Raw genomic sequence first — 19,681 nt, 5'->3', positions numbered from 1 at the left:
CTGAGGTGACATCTGGCAGCCATTACAGCCTCACCACATGGGTGACCCATGCGTGGTGGCATCCTGTTGGGCTGGATGTGCCTGGGCCTAGGTGACAGCCTGTTGCCGTGAGGGCCATGCCACAAGTGTGACCCTTGTGAGATGGCACTCTGGTGGGTGGGGTGTGCATGGGCCTAGGTGCCACCTGGTGGCTGAGAGGGCCTCGCAACCCAGGTGACCCTCACGAGATGGCACCCTGCCTGATGGGATGTGCCCAATTCAAGGTGATACCTGATGGTCATGACAGCATCACCACATGCATGGCATGCGCAAGGTGGTACACTGTTGGGCTGTGTTTGATAATCCTAGGTGACACCCTGTGGCCATCATGGCCTTGCCATGTGGGTGGCATGCATGAAGTGGCTCCAGGCCGCACATGGTGTCCCTGGGCTGAGGTGAGACCTGGCAACACTGACGGCCTCACCACATGGCTTACACATGTAAGGTGGCACCCCACAGGGTGGATGTGCCTGGGCTGAGGTGAGGCCTGATATCCCTGGTGGCCTCACCACATGGGTGAATCACATGAGTTGACACCCCACCAGGCAGGGTGTGGTGGGGCTGAAGTGACACCCAGCAGCTGTAATGGCCTTGCAATGTGGGTGGAACCTGCAAAGTGCCACCGCTCTGGGCAGGGTGTAAGGGTGCCGAGGTGACCCATGGTGCTGTGATGGCCCAGCTACATGGGTGGCAAGTGCAAGGTTGCACCCCACCAGGTGGGGTGTTACAGGGCCGAGGTGGCACCTGGTGTCTGTGATGGCCTCACCACTTGGGTGGCACACACATGGTAGCACCCTGCCAGGCAAGGTGCGATAGGGTCAATGGACACCCTGTGGCTGTGACAGCCTTGCAACCCTGGTGACCTATACTAGGTGGCTTCCTGCTGGCAGGTTGTGACCGAGCTGAGGTGACACCCGGCAGCAGTGATGGCCTTGCCACATGGGTGACCTGCAAGAGGTGGCACCATGCTGTGTGGGTTGTGACCAGGCCAAGGTGACACCTGGTGGCCATGACAGCCTCACCACAATCGTAGCAAGTGTGAGATTGCACCCTGCAGGCTGCAGTGTGACCAGGCCAAAGTGATCCACAGCAGCTGTGAGAGCCACATCACATGGGTGACCCTTGCAAAGTGGCACCCCGTTAGGTGGTGTGTGACTGGTCCAAGGTGATGCCCAGTGGCCATGAGGACCTCACCACATGGGTGACCCACATGAGCTGGCACCCTGCCTGGCAGGGTGTAACCAGGCCAAGGTGACATCTGGTGGCATAGAGGTGCTCACAACGTGAGTAACCATGCGAGGTGGCATCTCACATGGTGGGGTATGCCCGGGTTGAGGTGACACACTTTGACCGAGACAGACTTGCAGCACAGGTGGCATGCACCAGGTGACACCCCACTGTGCAGTGTGTGATCGGGCTGAGGTGACACCTGGTGGCTGTGATGGTCTCGTCCTGAGGGAAGCACATGCTAGTTGACACCCTGGCAGGTGGGTATTGACCAGGAAGAGGTGACACCCAGTGGCCGTGATGGCCTCACTACATGGGGGACACACAAGAGATGACATGGTGCCAGGTGTGGTGTCACAGGGACAAGGTGGCACCTAGTGGTGTGATTGCCTAGCTATGTGGGTGGCACATCAAGGTGGCAGCTGGCAGGGTGGGGAATGACGGGGCTGAAGTGACACCCGGTGGCCATGATGGCCTAGCCATGTGAGTAGCATGCACTATGGAGCACCCCATCGGGCAGTGTCTGAGTGGGCTTAGGTGACACCTCGCGGCCTTGATAGCCTCACCATGCTGGTGACATGGGTGAGGTAGCACCTTGCCTGGTGGGGTGTGACGTGGCTGAGATGACACATGGTGGTCATGATCCCTTGCCTCTTAGGTGGCTCCAGCATGGTGGCACCCTGCTGTGAAAGCTATGAAGGGGTCAAGGTGACATCCCATGGCTATGACAGCCTCACCACATGGGTGACCCAAGTGAGGTGGCTCCCCACAAGACATGGTGTGACTGAGCTAAGCTGTCACCCAGTGGCAGTGATGGCTTCTCCATGCAGGTGACCCATACGAGGTGGTACCCCACTGGGTGGTGTGTGAAGCAACCAAGGTGACACCCAGCAGCTGTGAGGGCCTCATCACGTGGGTGATCTGTGCATGGTGGCTCCCCACCAGGCAGTGTGTGCTCAGGCAGAGGAGACATCTGGCAGCCATGACAGCCTCACCATGCAGTTGACCTTTGCCAGGTGGCAACCTGCGGGATGGGGTGTGACCATGCAGACGTGACACCCAGCGGTGTGACCACCTTGCCATGCAGGTGCCATGTTGAGGTGACATTCTCCTGGGCAGGGAGTGACGGGGATGAATATTGGTGGCCGTGAGTGCTGCACCATGTGGGTGGCACATGCTAGGTGACATCCCAATGGGCAAGGTGTACCCAGGCCGAGGTGACACTCAGTGGCTGTGAAGGCCTCACAACACAGGTGACCCATGCGATTTGGAATCCTGCATGGTGTGGTGTGACTGGGTTGACATGACACAGCGACCACATTGGACTTGCAATGTGGGTGGCATGCGTGAGGTTAGCCCTGCCAGGTAGGGTGTGATTGGGCTGAGGTGACACCCGGCAGCCATGATGGGCTTGCCACATGGATGGCACACAAGAGATGACACCCCACTGGGCATGGTGTCATGGGGATGAGGTAAAACACTATGGCCGTTACTGCCTCACCATGTGGGTAGCACATGTGAGGTCGCACCCTACCAGGCCTAGAGTGATGGGGCCAAAGTGAAACATGGTGGCTGAGATGACTTGCCACGTGGGTGGCTAGCACGAGGTGGCACCCAGCTGTGCGTGGTGTGAACGGGCCAAAATGACACCTGGCAGCTGTGACAGCCTCGCCACGCTGTTTACCGCTGTGTGGTGGCCTCCCACTGGGTGGTGTATGACTGGGCCAAGGTGACAACCAGCAGCCATGAAGGCCTCACTACATGGGTGACATTCGTGAGTTGAAACCCCACTGGGTGGGGTGTGCCCAGGCCTAGGTGAAACATGGCGGCCGTGAGGGCCTCAAGACACTGGTGACCCACATGAGGTGGTATCCTGCTGGGTGGGGTGTGCCCATGCCGAGGTGACACCTGGTTGCTATGATTGCCCTGCAACGTGGGTTACCAGTGCTGGGTGGGGTGCACCCAGGTTGAGGTGACACATGGTTTATGTGACAGATGAGCAATATGGGTGGCATGTGTAAGGTGACACTCCACTGGGGAGGGTGTGACCAGGCTGAGGTGACACCTTGTGGCTGTGATGGCCTTGCCATGTGGGTGGCATGTACGAGGTAGCACCCCACCAGGTAGGGAGTGATGGGGCCGAGGTTCCACCAGGCCACTGTAATGTCCTCAACATGCGGGTGACCAATGAGAGGTAGCATCCCACCAGGTGGGGTGTGCCCAGGCCTAGGTGACACCTGGCAGCCATGATGGCCTCACATTTCAGGTGACTCGTGCAAAGTGGCATTGCACACGGCGAGGTGCACCTGGGTTGAGGTGACACCTGATGACTGTGATGGACTCACCACACGGGTGGCTTGCATGAGGTGACACACTGGAGGACAGAGTGTGATTGAGCTAAGGTGACACCTGGTGGCTGTGGTGTCCTCATCACATGGGTGGCATGCAAGAGATGACACCCCACCAGGTGTGGTGTCATGGGGATGAGGTGACAGCTAGTGGCTGTGACTGCATTGTCATGTGGGTGGCACATGTGAGGTAGCACCCCATCAGGTTGGCAGAGTTGGGGCCGAGGTGACACATGGTGGCTGTGACGGCCTCACCACATGGGTGACCTGCATGAGGTGGCATTCCACCATGAGGCGTGTGTCTGGGCCATTTTGACACCCAGTGGCTGTGATGTCCTCACCACGCGGGTGGCTCATGCAAGGTTTCACCATGCCAGGTGGTGTGTCATGGGGCTGAGGTGACACACCATGGTCATGATGACCTTGCCATGCTGGTGACATATGTGAGGTGGTACCTGACCTGGTGGAGATTGTCAGGACTGAAGTGACACCTGGCGGCCATGATGGGTTTGCCACACAGGTGACCCGTGTGAGGTGGCCCCCTGATGGGTGGAGTGCAATGGGGCTGAGGTGACACCTGGTGGCTGTGACGGCCTTGCCATGTGGGTGGCCTGTATGAGGTAGCACCCCACCAGGTAGGGAGTGATGGGGCCGAGTTTCCACCAGGCCACAGTAATGTCCTGAACATGCGGGTGACCAATGAGATGTAGCATCCCACCAGGTGAGGTGTGCCCAGGCCTAGGTGACACCTGGCAGTGTGTTGGCCTCACCAAATGGGTGACCCTGGCAGGCTGGAACCCCACTGGGCAGGTGTTTGTGGGCCAAGGTCAAACAGGTTCTGTGATGGCCTCACCACATGGGTGGCACCCCACTGGGTTGGGTGTGCCCAGGCCAAGGTGACACTCAGGGGCCATGACAGCCTTACCACGTGGGTGACCAGTGTGATGTGGCAACCTGTTGGGCAGCACATGACTGTGCCAAAGTGACACCTGGTGGCTGTGATGGCCTCTCCATGCAGGTGACCTGTACAAGGCCTCACCGCATGGGTGGCATGCATGAGGTTGCTCTCCACTGGGAAGAGTGTCCCAAGGCCGAGGTGACACCTGCTGGCCATGATGGCCTCACCATGCGGATGGCACATGTGGAGTGGCATCCCTCTGTGTGGGATTTGCCCAGGCCAAGGTCAAACCCAACTTCCATTATGGCCTCAATACGTGGGTGACCCACATGAGGTTGCACCCAGCTGGGCAGGTTGTGCCAGTTCTGAGGTGAAACCCAGTGGGCATGAAGGCCTAGCCACACGGGAGACCCACACATGGTGGCACACAGCCAGGCAGTGTGTAACTGGGCCGAGGTGACACCCAGTGACCATTACGGCCTTGCCTCATGGGTGATATATGTAAAGTGGCACTCTGTGGGGTGGGGTGTGACCAGGCCTAAGTGACACCCTGGCCATGAGGGTCTTGCAACGTGCATCACCTGCATGTTGTGGCTCCCCACTGGGCAGGGTGTGAAGTAGCCGAGGTGAAACTCGGCCTCCTGAGCACATCGCCATGCAGGTGGCATGTGCGAAGTGTCACCGTGATGGGTGGGGTGTGACCAGGTCTAGGTGACACCCAGCTGCCATGCAGGCCTCATCAGGCAGATGCACCACAGTATGTGGCACTCCTCCAGTTGGTGTGTGCCCAGGCGCAAGTGAATCCCAGCATTCATGAGGGCATCAACATGTGGGTGACCCATGCGAGGTGGCAGCCCCCAGGTGATGTGTGACTGGGCTGAGGTGAAACCCAATGGAATGTCAGCCTCACCACATAGGTGACCCTGGTGTGGTGGCATCCCACCAGGCGGCATGAGCCCAGGCCAAGGTCAAACACAGCTTCTGTGATGGCCTTGCCACTCGGGTGACAGGTGCAAGGTGGCTCCCCATCACGTGGCATGTGCCTGGGCTGAGGTGACAGCCAGCAGCTATGATGTACTTGCCACGTGGGTTACCTATGTGAGGTGGCACCCCACTGGGTGGATATGCCCAGGTTGATGTGACACCTGGCAGCCCTGATGGCCTCAGCACGTGGGTGACTGATGTGAGGTGGCACCCTGCTAGGTGGGGTGTGATGGATCTGAGGTGACATCTGGCAGCCATAATGGCCTTGCAACATGGGTGGCACATGCAAAGTGGCACACTGAAGGTTTGAGGTGAGGGGGTGTAGGTGACACCCAGTGGCTTTGATGGTGCAGCTATGTGTGTGACAAGTGCAAGGGTGCACCCATGTGGGTGGCGTGTTACTGGACCGAGGTTACACCTTGTGACCATAATGACCTCAGCACTTGGGTGGTATGCATGATGTGGCACCCTGCCAGCAGGGTGTGATGGGGCCAATGGACACCCCGTGGTTGTGACAGCCTCTCAACACGGGTGACCCATGTGAGGTGGCTTTTTGCCGGGCAGGGTGTGACTGAGCTGAGGTGACATCTGGCAGCCATTACAGCCTCACCACATGGGTGACCCATGCGTGGTGGCATCCTGTTGGGCTGGATGTGCCTGGGCCTAGGTGACAGTCGGTTGCCATGAGGGCCATGCCACAAGTGTGACCCTTGTGAGATGGCACTCTGGTGGGTGCTGTGTGCATGGGCCTAGGTGCCACCTGGTGGCCGAGAAGGCCTCGCAACCCAGGTGACCCTCACGAGATGGCACCCTGCCTGATGGGATGTGCCCAATTCAAGGTGATACCTGATGGTCATGACAGCATCACCACATGCATGGCATGCGCAAGGTGGTACACTGTTGGGCTGTGTTTGATAATCCTAGGTGACACCCTGTGGCCATCATGGCCTTGCCATGTGGGTGGCATGCATGAAGTGGCTCCAGGCTGCACATGGTGTCCCTGGGCTGAGGTGAGACCTGGCAACACTGACGGCCTCACCACATGGCTTACACATGTAAGGTGGCACCCCACAGGGTGGATGTGCCTGGGCTGAGGTGAGCCTGATATCCCTGGTGGCCTCACCACATGGGTGAATCACATGAGTTGACACCCCACCAGGCAGGGTGTGGTGGGGCTGAAGTGACACCCAGCAGCTGTAATGGCCTTGCAATGTGGGTGGAAGCTGCAAAGTGCCACTGCTCTGGGCAGGGTGTAAGGGTGCCGAGGTGACCCATGGTGCTGTGATGGCCCAGCTACATGGGTGGCAAGTGCAAGGTTGCACCCCACCAGGTGGGGTGTTACAGGGCCGAGGTGGCACCTGGTGTCTGTGATGGCCTCACCACTTGGGTGGCACACACATGGTAGCACCCTGCCAGGCAAGGTGCGATAGGGTCAATGGACACCCTGTGGCTGTGACAGCCTTGCAACCCTGGTGACCTATACTAGGTGGCTTCCTGCTGGCAGGTTGTGACCGAGCTGAGGTGACACCCGGCAGCAGTGATGGCCTTGCCACATGGGTGACCTGCAAGAGGTGGCACCATGCTGTGTGGGTTGTGACCAGGCCAAGGTGACACCTGGTGGCCATGACAGCCTCACCACAATCGTAGCAAGTGTGAGATTGCACCCTGCAGGCTGCAGTGTGACCAGGCCAAAGTGATCCACAGCAGCTGTGAGAGCCACATCACATGGGTGACCCTTGCAAAGTGGCACCCCGTTAGGTGGTGTGTGACTGGTCCAAGGTGATGCCCACTGGCCATGAGGACCTCACCACATGGGTGACCCACATGAGCTGGCACCCTGCCTGGCAGGGTGTAACCAGGCCAAGGTGACATCTGGTGGCATAGAGGTGCTCACAACGTGAGTAACCATGCGAGGTGGCATCTCACATGGTGGGGTATGCCCGGGTTGAGGTGACACACTTTGACCGAGACAGACTTGCAGCACAGGTGGCATGCACCAGGTGACACCCCACTGTGCAGTGTGTGATCGGGCTGAGGTGACACCTGGTGGCTGTGATGGTCTCGTCCTGAGGGAAGCACATGCTAGTTGACACCCTGGCAGGTGGGTATTGAGCAGGAAGAGGTGACACCCAGTGGCCGTGATGGCCTCACTACATGGGGGACACACAAGAGATGACATGGTGCCAGGTGTGGTGTCACAGGGACAAGGTGGCACCTAGTGGTGTGATTGCCTAGCTATGCGGGTGGCACATCAAGGTGGCACCTGGCAGGGTGGGGAATGATGGGGCTGAAGTGACACCCGGTGGCCATGATGGCCTAGCCATGTGAGTAGCATGCACTATGGAGCACCCCATCGGGCAGTGTCTGAGTGGGCTTAGGTGACACCTCGCAGCCTTGATAGCCTCACCATGCTGGTGACATGGGTGAGGTAGCACCTTGCCTGGTGGGGTGTGACGTGGCTGAGATGACACATGGTGGTCATGATCCCTTGCCTCTTAGGTGGCTCCAGCATGGTGGCACCCTGCTGTGAAAGCTATGAAGGGGTCAAGGTGACATCCCATGGCTATGACAGCCTCACCACATGGGTGACCCAAGTGAGGTGGCTCCCCACAAGACATGGTGTGACTGAGCTAAGCTGTCACCCAGTGGCAGTGATGGCTTCTCCATGCAGGTGACCCATACGAGGTGGTACCCCACTGGGTGGTGTGTGAAGCAACCAAGGTGACACCCAGCAGCTGTGAGGGCCTCATCACGTGGGTGATCTGTGCATGGTGGCTCCCCACCAGGCAGTGTGTGCTCAGGCAGAGGAGACATCTGGCAGCCATGACAGCCTCACCATGCAGTTGACCTTTGCCAGGTGGCAACCTGCGGGATGGGGTGTGACCATGCAGACGTGACACCCAGCGGTGTGACCACCTTGCCATGCAGGTGCCATGTTGAGGTGACATTCTCCTGGGCAGGGAGTGACGCGCCTGAATATTGGTGGCCGTGAGTGCTGCACCATGTGGGTGGCACATGCTAGGTGACATCCCAATGGGCAAGGTGTACCCAGGCCGAGGTGACACTCAGTGGCTGTGAAGGCCTCACAACACAGGTGACCCATGTGATTTGGAATCCTGCATGGTGTGTTGTGACTGGGTTGACATGACACAGTGACCACATTGGACTTGCAATGTGGGTGGCATGCATGAGGTTAGCCCTGCCAGGTAGGGTGTGATTGGGCTGAGGTGACACCCGGCAGCCATGATGGGCTTGCCACATGGATGGCACACAAGAGATGACACCCCACTGGGCATGGTGTCATGGGGATGAGGTAAAACACTATGGCCGTTACTGCCTCACCATGTGGGTAGCACATGTGAGGTCGCACCCTACCAGGCCTAGAGTGATGGGGCCAAAGTGAAACATGGTGGCTGAGATGACTTGCCACGTGGGTGGCTAGCACGAGGTGGCACCCAGCTGTGCGTGGTGTGAACGGGCCAAAATGACACCTGGCAGCTGTGACAGCCTCGCCACGCTGGTTACCGCTGTGTGGTGGCATCCCACTGGGTGGTGTATGACTGGGCCAAGGTGACAACCAGCAGCCATGAAGGCCTCACTACATGGGTGACATTCGTGAGTTGAAACCCCACTGGGTGGGGTGTGCCCAGGCCTAGGTGAAACATGGCGGCCGTGAGGGCCTCAACACACTGGTGACCCGCATGAGGTGGTATCCTGCTGGGTGGGGTGTGCCCATGCCGAGGTGACACCTGGTTGCTATGATTGCCCTGCAACGTGGGTTACCAGTGCTGGGTGGGGTGCACCCAGGTTGAGGTGACACATGGTTTATGTGACAGATGAGCAATATGGGTGGCATGTGTAAGGTGACACTCCACTGGGGAGGGTGTGACCAGGCTGAGGTGACACCTTGTGGCTGTGATGGCCTTGCCATGTGGGTGGCATGTACGAGGTAGCACCCCACCAGGTAGGGAGTGATGGGGCCGAGGTTCCACCAGGCCACTGTAATGTCCTCAACATGCGGGTGACCAATGAGAGGTAGCATCCCACCAGGTGGGGTGTGCCCAGGCCTAGGTGACACCTGGCAGCCATGATGGCCTCACATTTCATGTGACTCGTGCGAAGTGGCATTGCACACGGTGAGGTGCACCTGGGTTGAGGTGACACCTGATGACTGTGATGGACTCACCACACGGGTGGCTTGCATGAGGTGACACACTGGAGGACAGAGTGTGATTGAGCTAAGGTGACACCAGGTGGCTGTGGTGTCCTCATCACATGGGTGGCATGCAAGAGATGACACCCCACCAGGTGTGGTGTCATGGGGATGAGGTGACAGCTAGTGGCTGTGACTGCATTGTCATGTGGGTGGCACATGTGAGGTAGCACCCCATCAGGTTGGCAGAGTTGGGGCCGAGGTGACACATGGTGGCTGTGACGGCCTCACCACATGGGTGACCTGCATGAGGTGGCATTCCACCATGAGGCGTGTGTCTGGGCCATTTTGACACCCAGTGGCTGTGATGTCCTCACCACGCGGGTGGCTCATGCAAGGTTTCACCATGCCAGGTGGTGTGTCATGGGGCTGAGGTGACACACCATGGTCATGATGACCTTGCCATGCTGGTGACATATGTGAGGTGGTACCTGACCTGGTGGAGATTGACAGGACTGAAGTGACACCTGGCGGCCATGATGGGTTTGCCACACAGGTGACCCGTGTGAGGTGGCCACCTGATGGGTGGAGTGCAATGGGGCTGAGGTGACACCTGGTGGCTGTGACGGCCTTGCCATGTGGGTGGCCTGTATGAGGTAGCACCCCACCAGGTAGGGAGTGATGGGGCCGAGTTTCCACCAGGCCACAGTAATGTCCTGAACATGCGGGTGACCAATGAGATGTAGCATCCCACCAGGTGAGGTGTGCCCAGGCCTAGGTGACACCTGGCAGTGTGTTGGCCTCACCACATGGGTGACCCTGGCAGGCTGGAACCCCACTGGGCAGGTGTTTGTGGGCCAAGGTCAAACACAGGTTCTGTGATGGCCTCACCACATGGGTGGCACCCCACCGGGTTGGGTGTGCCCAGGCCAAGGTGACACTCAGGGGCCATGACAGCCTTACCACGTGGGTGACCAGTGTGATGTGGCAACCTGTTGGGCAGCACATGACTGTGCCAAAGTGACACCTGGTGGCTGTGATGGCCTCACGATGCAGGTGACCTGTACAAGGCCTCACCGCAAGGGTGGCATGCATGAGGTTGCTCTCCACTGGGCAGAGTGTCCCAAGGCCGAGGTGACACCTGCTGGCCATGATGGCCTCACCATGCGGGTGGCACATGTGGAGTGGCATCCCTCTGGGTGGGATTTGCCCAGGCCGAGGTCAAACCCCACTTCCATTATGGCCTCAATACGTGGGTGACCCACATGAGGTTGCACCCAGCTGGGCAGGTTGTGCCAGTTCTGAGGTGAAACCCAGTGGGCATGAAGGCCTAGCCACACGGGAGACCCACACATGGTGGCACACAGCCAGGCAGTGTATAACTGGGCCGAGGTGACACCCAGTGTCCATTAAGGCCTTGCCTCATGCGTGATATGTGTAAAATGGCACTCTGTGGCGTGGGGTGTGACCAGGCCTAAGTGACACCCTGGCCATGAGGGTCTTGCAACGTGCATCACCTGCATGATGTGGCTCCCCACTGGGCAGGTTTTGAAGTAGCCGAGGTGAAACTCGGCCTCCTGACCACATCACCATACAGGTGGCATATGTGAAGTGTCACCATGATGGGTGGGGTGTGACCAGGTCTAGGTGACACCCAGCTGCCATGCAGGCCTCATCAGGCAGATGCACCACAGTATGTGGCACTCCTCCAGTTGGTGTGTACCCATGCAAAAGTGAATCCCAGCATTCATGAGGGTATCAACTTGTGGGTGACCCATGCGAGGTGGCAGCCCCCAGGTGATGTGTGACTGGGCTGAGGTGAAACCCAATGGAATGTCAGCCTCACCACATAGGTGACCCTGGTGTGGTGGCATCCCACCAGGCGGCATGTGCCCAGGCCAAGGTCAAACACAGCTTCTGTGATGGCCTTGCCACTTGGGTGACAGGTGCAAGGTGGCTCCCCTCTGGTGGCGTGTGCCTGGGCTGAGGTGACAGCCAGCAGCTATGATGTACTTGCCACGTGGGTTACCTATGTGAGGTGGCACCCCACTGGGTGGATATGCCCAGGTTGATGTGACACCTGGCAGCCCTGATGTCCTCAGCACGTGGGTGACTGATGTGAGGTGGCACCCTGCTAGGTGGGGTGTGATGGATCTTAGGTGACATCTAGCAGCCATAATGGCCTTGCAACATGGGTGGCACATGCAAAGTGGCACACCGCAGGTGGGATGTGAGGGGGTCTAGGTGACACCCGGTGGCTTTGACGGTGCAGCTATGTGTGTGACAAGTGCAAGGGTGCACCCATCTGGGTGGGGTGTTACTGGGCCGAGGTTACACCTTGTGACCATAATGGCCTCAGCACTTGGGTGGTATGCATGATGTGGCACCCTGCCAGCAGGGTGTGATGGGGCCAATGGACACCCCGTGGTTGTGACAGCCTCTCAACACGGGTGACCTATGTGAGGTGGCTTTTTGCCGGGCAGGGTGTGACTGAGCTGAGGTGACATCTGGCAGCCATTACAGCCTCACCACATGGGTGACCCATGCGTGGTGGCATCCTGTTGGGCTGGATGTGCCTGGGCCTAGGTGACAGCCTGTTGCCATGAGGGCCATGCCACAAGTGTGACCCTTGTGAGATGGCACTCTGGTGGGTGGGGTGTGCATGGGCCTAGGTGCCACGTGGTGGCCGAGAGGGCCTCGCAACCCAGGTGACCCTCACGAGATGGCACCCTGCCTGATGGGATGTGCCCAATTCAAGGTGATACCTGATGGTCATGACAGCATCACCACATGCATGGCATGCGCAAGGTGGTACACTGTTGGGCTGTGTTTGATAATCCTAGGTGACACCCTGTGGCCATCATGGCCTTGCCATGTGGGTGGCATGCATGAAGTGGCTCCAGGCCACACATGGTGTCCCTGGGCTGAGGTGAGACCTGGCAACACTGACGGCCTCACCACATGGCTTACACATGTAAGGTGGCACCCCACAGGGTGGATGTGCCTGGGCTGAGGTGAGGCCTGATATCCCTGGTGGCCTCACCACATGGGTGAATCACATGAGTTGACACCCCACCAGGCAGGGTGTGGTGGGGCTGAAGTGACACCCAGCAGCTGTAATGGCCTTGCAATGTGGGTGGAAGCTGCAAAGTGCCACCGCTCTGGGCAGGGTGTAAGGGTGCCGAGGTGACCCATGGTGCTGTGATGGCCCAGCTACATGGGTGGCAAGTGCAAGGTTGCACCCCACCAGGTGGGGTGTTACAGGGCCGAGGTGGCACCTGGTGTCTGTGATGGCCTCACCACTTGGGTGGCACACACATGGTAGCACCCTGCCAGGCAAGGTGCGATAGGGTCAATGGACACCCTGTGGCTGTGACAGCCTTGCAACCCTGGTGACCTATACTAGGTGGCTTCCTGCTGGCAGGTTGTGACCGAGCTGAGGTGACACCCGGCAGCAGTGATGGCCTTGCCACATGGGTGACCTGCAAGAGGTGGCACCATGCTGTGTGGGTTGTGACCAGGCCAAGGTGACACCTGGTGGCCATGACAGCCTCACCACAATCGTAGCAAGTGTGAGATTGCACCCTGCAGGCTGCAGTGTGACCAGGCCAAAGTGATCCACAGCAGCTGTGAGAGCCACATCACATGGGTGACCCTTGCAAAGTGGCACCCCATTAGGTGGTGTGTGACTGGTCCAAGGTGATGCCAAGTGGCCATGAGGACCTCACCACATGGGTGACCCACATGAGCTGGCACCCTGCCTGGCAGGGTGTAACCAGGCCAAGGTGACATCTGGTGGCATAGAGGTGCTCACAACGTGAGTAACCATGCGAGGTGGCATCTCACATGGTGGGGTATGCCCGGGTTGAGGTGACACACTTTGACCGAGACAGACTTGCAGCACAGGTGGCATGCACCAGGTGACACCCCACTGTGCAGTGTGTGATCGGGCTGAGGTGACACCTGGTGGCTGTGATGGTCTCGTCCTGAGGGAAGCACATGCTAGTTGACACCCTGGCAGGTGGGTATTGACCAGGAAGAGGTGACACCCAGTGGCCGTGATGGCCTCACTACATGGGGGACACACAAGAGATGACATGGTGCCAGGTGTGGTGTCACAGGGACAAGGTGGCACCTAGTGGTGTGATTGCCTAGCTATGTGGGTGGCACATCAAGGTGGCAGCTGGCAGGGTGGGGAATGACGGGGCTGAAGTGACACCCGGTGGCCATGATGGCCTAGCCATGTGAGTAGCATGCACTATGTAGCACCCCATGGGGCAGTGTCTGAGTGGGCTTAGGTGACACCTCGCGGCCTTGATAGCCTCACCATGCTGGTGACATGGGTGAGGTAGCACCTTGCCTGGTGGGGTGTGATGTGGCTGAGATGACACATGGTGGTCATGATCCCTTGCCTCTTAGGTGGCTCCAGCGTGGTGGCACCCTGCTGTGAAAGCTATGAAGGGGTCAAGGTGACATCCCATGGCTATGACAGCCTCACCACATGGGTGACCCAAGTGAGGTGGCTCCCCACAAGACATGGTGTGACTGAGCTAAGCTGTCACCCAGTGGCAGTGATGGCTTCTCCATGCAGGTGACCCATACGAGGTGGTACCCCACTGGGTGGTGTGTGAAGCAACCAAGGTGACACCCAGCAGCTGTGAGGGCCTCATCACGTGGGTGATCTGTGCATGGTGGCTCCCCACCAGGCAGTGTGTGCTCAGGCAGAGGAGACATCTGGCAGCCATGACAGCCTCACCATGCAGTTGACCTTTGCCAGGTGGCAACCTGCGGGATGGGGTGTGACCATGCAGACGTGACACCCAGCGGTGTGACCACCTTGCCATGCAGGTGCCATGTTGAGGTGACATTCTCCTGGGCAGGGAGTGACGGGGATGAATATTGGTGGCCGTGAGTGCTGCACCATGTGGGTGGCACATGCTAGGTGACATCCCAATGGGCAAGGTGTACCCAGGCCGAGGTGACACTCAGTGGCTGTGAAGGCCTCACAACACAGGTGACCCATGCGATTTGGAATCCTGCATGGTGTGGTGTGACTGGGTTGACATGACACAGCGACCACATTGGACTTGCAATGTGGGTGGCATGCGTGAGGTTAGCCCTGCCAGGTAGGGTGTGATTGGGCTGAGGTGACACCCGGCAGCCATGATGGGCTTGCCACATGGATGGCACACAAGAGATGACACCCCACTGGGCATGGTGTCATGGGGATGAGGTAAAACACTATGGCCGTTACTGCCTCACCATGTGGGTAGCACATGTGAGGTCGCACCCTACCAGGCCTAGAGTGATGGGGCCAAAGTGAAACATGGTGGCTGAGATGACTTGCCACGTGGGTGGCTAGCACGAGGTGGCACCCAGCTGTGCGTGGTGTGAACGGGCCAAAATGACACCTGGCAGCTGTGACAGCCTCGCCACGCTGGTTACCACTGTGTGGTGGCATCCCACTGGGTGGTGTATGACTGGGCCAAGGTGACAACCAGCAGCCATGAAGGCCTCACTACATGGGTGACATTCGTGAGTTGAAACCCCACTGGGTGGGGTGTGCCCAGGCCTAGGTGAAACATGGCGGCCGTGAGGGCCTCAACACACTGGTGACCCGCATGAGGTGGTATCCTGCTGGGTGGGGTGTGCCCATGCCGAGGTGACACCTGGTTGCTATGATTGCCCTGCAACGTGGGTTACCAGTGCTGGGTGGGGTGCACCCAGGTTGAGGTGACACATGGTTTATGTGACAGATGAGCAATATGGGTGGCATGTGTAAGGTGACACTCCACTGGGGAGGGTGTGACCAGGCTGAGGTGACACCTTGTGGCTGTGATGGCCTTGCCATGTGGGTGGCATGTACGAGGTAGCACCCCACCAGGTAGGGAGTGATGGGGCCGAGGTTCCACCAGGCCACTGTAATGTCCTCAACATGCGGGTGACCAATGAGAGGTAGCATCCCACCAGGTGGGGTGTGCCCAGGCCTAGGTGACACCTGGCAGCCATGATGGCCTCACATTTCAGGTGACTCGTGCGAAGTGGCATTGCACACGGCGAGGTGCACCTGGGTTGAGGTGACACCTGATGACTGTGATGGACTCACCACACGGGTGGCTTGCATGAGGTGACACACTGGAGGACAGAGTGTGATTGAGCTAAGGTGACACCTGGTGGCTGTGGTGTCCTCATCACATGGGTGGCATGCAAGAGATGACACCCCACCAGGTGTGGTGTCATGGGGATGAGGTGACAGCTAGTGGCTGTGACTGCATTGTCATGTGGGTGGCACATGTGAGGTAGCACCCCATCAGGTTGGCAGAGTTGGGGCCGAGGTGACACATGGTGGCTGTGACGGCCTCACCACATGGGTGACCTGCATGAGGTGGCATTCCACCATGAGGCGTGTGTCTGGGCCATTTTGACACCCAGTGGCTGTGATGTCCTCACCACGCGGGTGGCTCATGCAAGGTTTCACCATGCCAGGTGGTGTGTCATGGGGCTGAGGTGACACACCATGGTCATGATGACCTTGCCATGCTGGTGACATATGTGAGGTGGTACCTGACCTGGTGGAGATTGTCAGGACTGAAGTGACACCTGGCGGCCATGATGGGTTTGCCACACAGGTGACCCGTGTGAGGTGGCCCCCTGATGGGTGGAGTGCAATGGGGCTGAGGTGACACCTGGTGGCTGTGACGGCCTTGCCATGTGGGTGGCCTGTATGAGGTAGCACCCCACCAGGTAGGGAGTGATGGGGCCGAGTTTCCACCAGGCCACAGTAATGTCCTGAACATGCGGGTGACCAATGAGATGTAGCATCCCACCAGGTGAGGTGTGCCCAGGCCTAGGTGACACCTGGCAGTGTGTTGGCCTCACCACATGGGTGACCCTGGCAGGCTGGAACCCCACTGGGCAGGTGTTTGTGGGCCAAGGTCAAACAGGTTCTGTGATGGCCTCACCACATGGGTGGCACCCCACTGGGTTGGGTGTGCCCAGGCCAAGGTGACACTCAGGGGCCATGACAGCCTTACCACGTGGGTGACCAGTGTGATGTGGCCACCTGTTGGGCAGCACATGACTGTGCCAAAGTGACACCTGGTGGCTGTGATGGCCTCTCCATGCAGGTGACCTGTACAAGGCCTCACCGCATGGGTGGCATGCATGAGGTTGCTCTCCACTGGGAAGAGTGTCCCAAGGCCGAGGTGACACCTGCTGGCCATGATGGCCTCACCATGCGGATGGCACATGTGGAGTGGCATCCCTCTGGGTGGGATTTGCCCAGGCCAAGGTCAAACCCAACTTCCATTATGGCCTCAATACGTGGGTGACCCACATGAGGTTGCACCCAGCTGGGCAGGTTGTGCCAGTTCTGAGGTGAAACCCAGTGGGCATGAAGGCCTAGCCACACGGGAGACCCACACATGGTGGCACACAGCCAGGCAGTGTGTAACTGGGCCGAGGTGACACCCAGTGACCATTACGGCCTTGCCTCATGGGTGATATATGTAAAGTGGCACTCTGTGGGGTGGGGTGTGACCAGGCCTAAGTGACACCCTGGCCATGAGGGTCTTGCAACGTGCATCACCTGCATGTTGTGGCTCCCCACTGGGCAGGGTGTGAAGTAGCCGAGGTGAAACTCGGCCTCCTGAGCACATCGCCATGCAGGTGGCATGTGCGAAGTGTCACCGTGATGGGTGGGGTGTGACCAGGTCTAGGTGACACCCAGCTGCCATGCAGGCCTCATCAGGCAGATGCACCACAGTATGTGGCACTCCTCCAGTTGGTGTGTGCCCAGGCAAAAGTGAATCCCAGCATTCATGAGGGCATCAACATGTGGGTGACCCATGCGAGGTGGCAGCCCCCAGGTGATGTGTGACTGGGCTGAGGTGAAACCCAATGGAATGTCAGCCTCACCACATAGGTGACCCTGGTGTGGTGGCATCCCACCAGGCGGCATGAGCTCAGGCCAAAGTCAAACACAGCTTCTGTGATGGCCTTGCCACTCGGGTGACAGGTGCAAGGTGGCTCCCCATCACGTGGCATATGCCTGGGCTGAGGTGACAGCCAGCAGCTATGATGTACTTGCCACGTGGGTTACCTATGTGAGGTGGCACCCCACTGGGTGGATATGACCAGGTTGATGTGACACCTGGCAGCCCTGATGTCCTCAGCACGTGGGTGACTGATGTGAGGTGGCACCCTGCTAGGTGGGGTGTGATGGATCTGAGGTGACATCTGGCAGCCATAATGGCCTTGCAACATGGGTGGCACATGCAAAGTGGCACACTGCAGGTTTGAGGTGAGGGGGTGTAGGTGACACCCAGTGGCTTTGATGGTGCAGCTATGTGTGTGACAAGTGCAAGGGTGCACCCATCTGGGTGGCGTGTTACTGGACCGAGGTTACACCTTGTGACCATAATGACCTCAGCACTTGGGTGGTATGCATGATGTGGCACCCTGCCAGCAGGGTGTGATGGGGCCAATGGACACCCCGTGGTTGTGACAGCCTCTCAACACGGGTGACCCATGTGAGGTGGCTTTTTGCCGGGCAGGGTGTGACTGAGCTGAGGTGACATCTGGCAGCCATTACAGCCTCACCACATGGGTGACCCATGCGTGGTGGCATCCTGTTGGGCTGGATGTGCCTGGGCCTAGGTGACAGTCGGTTGCCATGAGGGCCATGCCACAAGTGTGACCCTTGTGAGATGGCACTCTGGTGGGTGGGGTGTGCATGGGTCTAGGTGCCACGTGGTGGCCGAGAGGGCCTCGCAACCCAGGTGACCCTCACGAGATGGCACCCTGCCTGATGGGATGTGCCCAATTCAAGGTGATACCTGATGGTCATGACAGCATCACCACATGCATGGCATGCGCAAGGTGGTACACTGTTGGGCTGTGTTTGATAATCCTAGGTGACACCCTGTGGCCATCATGGCCTTGCCATGTGGGTGGCATGCATGAAGTGGCTCCAGGCCGCACATGGTGTCCCTGGGCTGAGGTGAGACCTGGCAACACTGACGGCCTCACCACATGGCTTACACATGTAAGGTGGCACCCCACAGGGTGGATGTGCCTGGGCTGAGGTGAGCCTGATATCCCTGGTGGCCTCACCACATGGGTGAATCACATGAGTTGACACCCCACCAGGCAGGGTGTGGTGGGGCTGAAGTGACACCCAGCAGCTGTAATGGCCTTGCAATGTGGGTGGAAGCTGCAAAGTGCCACTGCTCTGGGCAGGGTGTAAGGGTGCCGAGGTGACCCATGGTGCTGTGATGGCCCAGCTCCATGGGTGGCAAGTGCAAGGTTGCACCCCACCAGGTGGGGTGTTACAGGGCCGAGGTGGCACCTGGTTTCTGTGATGGCCTCACCACTTGGGTGGCACACACATGGTAGCACCCTGCCAGGCAAGGTGCGATAGGGTCAATGGACACCCTGTGGCTGTGACAGCCTTGCAACCCTGGTGACCTATACTAGGTGGCTTCCTGCTGGCAGGTTGTGACCGAGCTGAGGTGACACCCGGCAGCAGTGATGGCCTTGCCACATGGGTGACCTGCAAGAGGTGGCACCATGCTGTGTGGGTTGTGACCAGGCCAAGGTGACACCTGGTGGCCATGACAGCCTCACCACAATCGTAGCAAGTGTGAGATTGCACCCTGCAGGCTGCAGTGTGACCAGGCCAAAGTGATCCACAGCAGCTGTGAGAGCCACATCACATGGGTGACCCTTGCAAAGTGGCACCCCGTTAGGTGGTGTGTGACTGGTCCAAGGTGATGCCCAGTGGCCATGAGGACCTCACCACATGGGTGACCCACATGAGCTGGCACCCTGCCTGGCAGGGTGTAACCAGGCCAAGGTGACATCTGGTGGCATAGAGGTGCTCACAACGTGAGTAACCATGCGAGGTGGCATCTCACATGGTGGGGTATGCCCGGGTTGAGGTGACACACTTTGACCGAGACAGACTTGCAGCACAGGTGGCATGCACCAGGTGACACCCCACTGTGCAGTGTGTGATCGGGCTGAGGTGAC

The sequence above is a fragment of the Hippopotamus amphibius genome, chromosome 3 (genome assembly GCF_030028045.1).
Source record: "Hippopotamus amphibius kiboko isolate mHipAmp2 chromosome 3, mHipAmp2.hap2, whole genome shotgun sequence".
NCBI lineage: Eukaryota > Metazoa > Chordata > Mammalia > Artiodactyla > Hippopotamidae > Hippopotamus > Hippopotamus amphibius.
The sequence above is the reverse complement of the archived record's forward strand: the minus strand, read 5'-3'. Positions refer to the sequence as shown.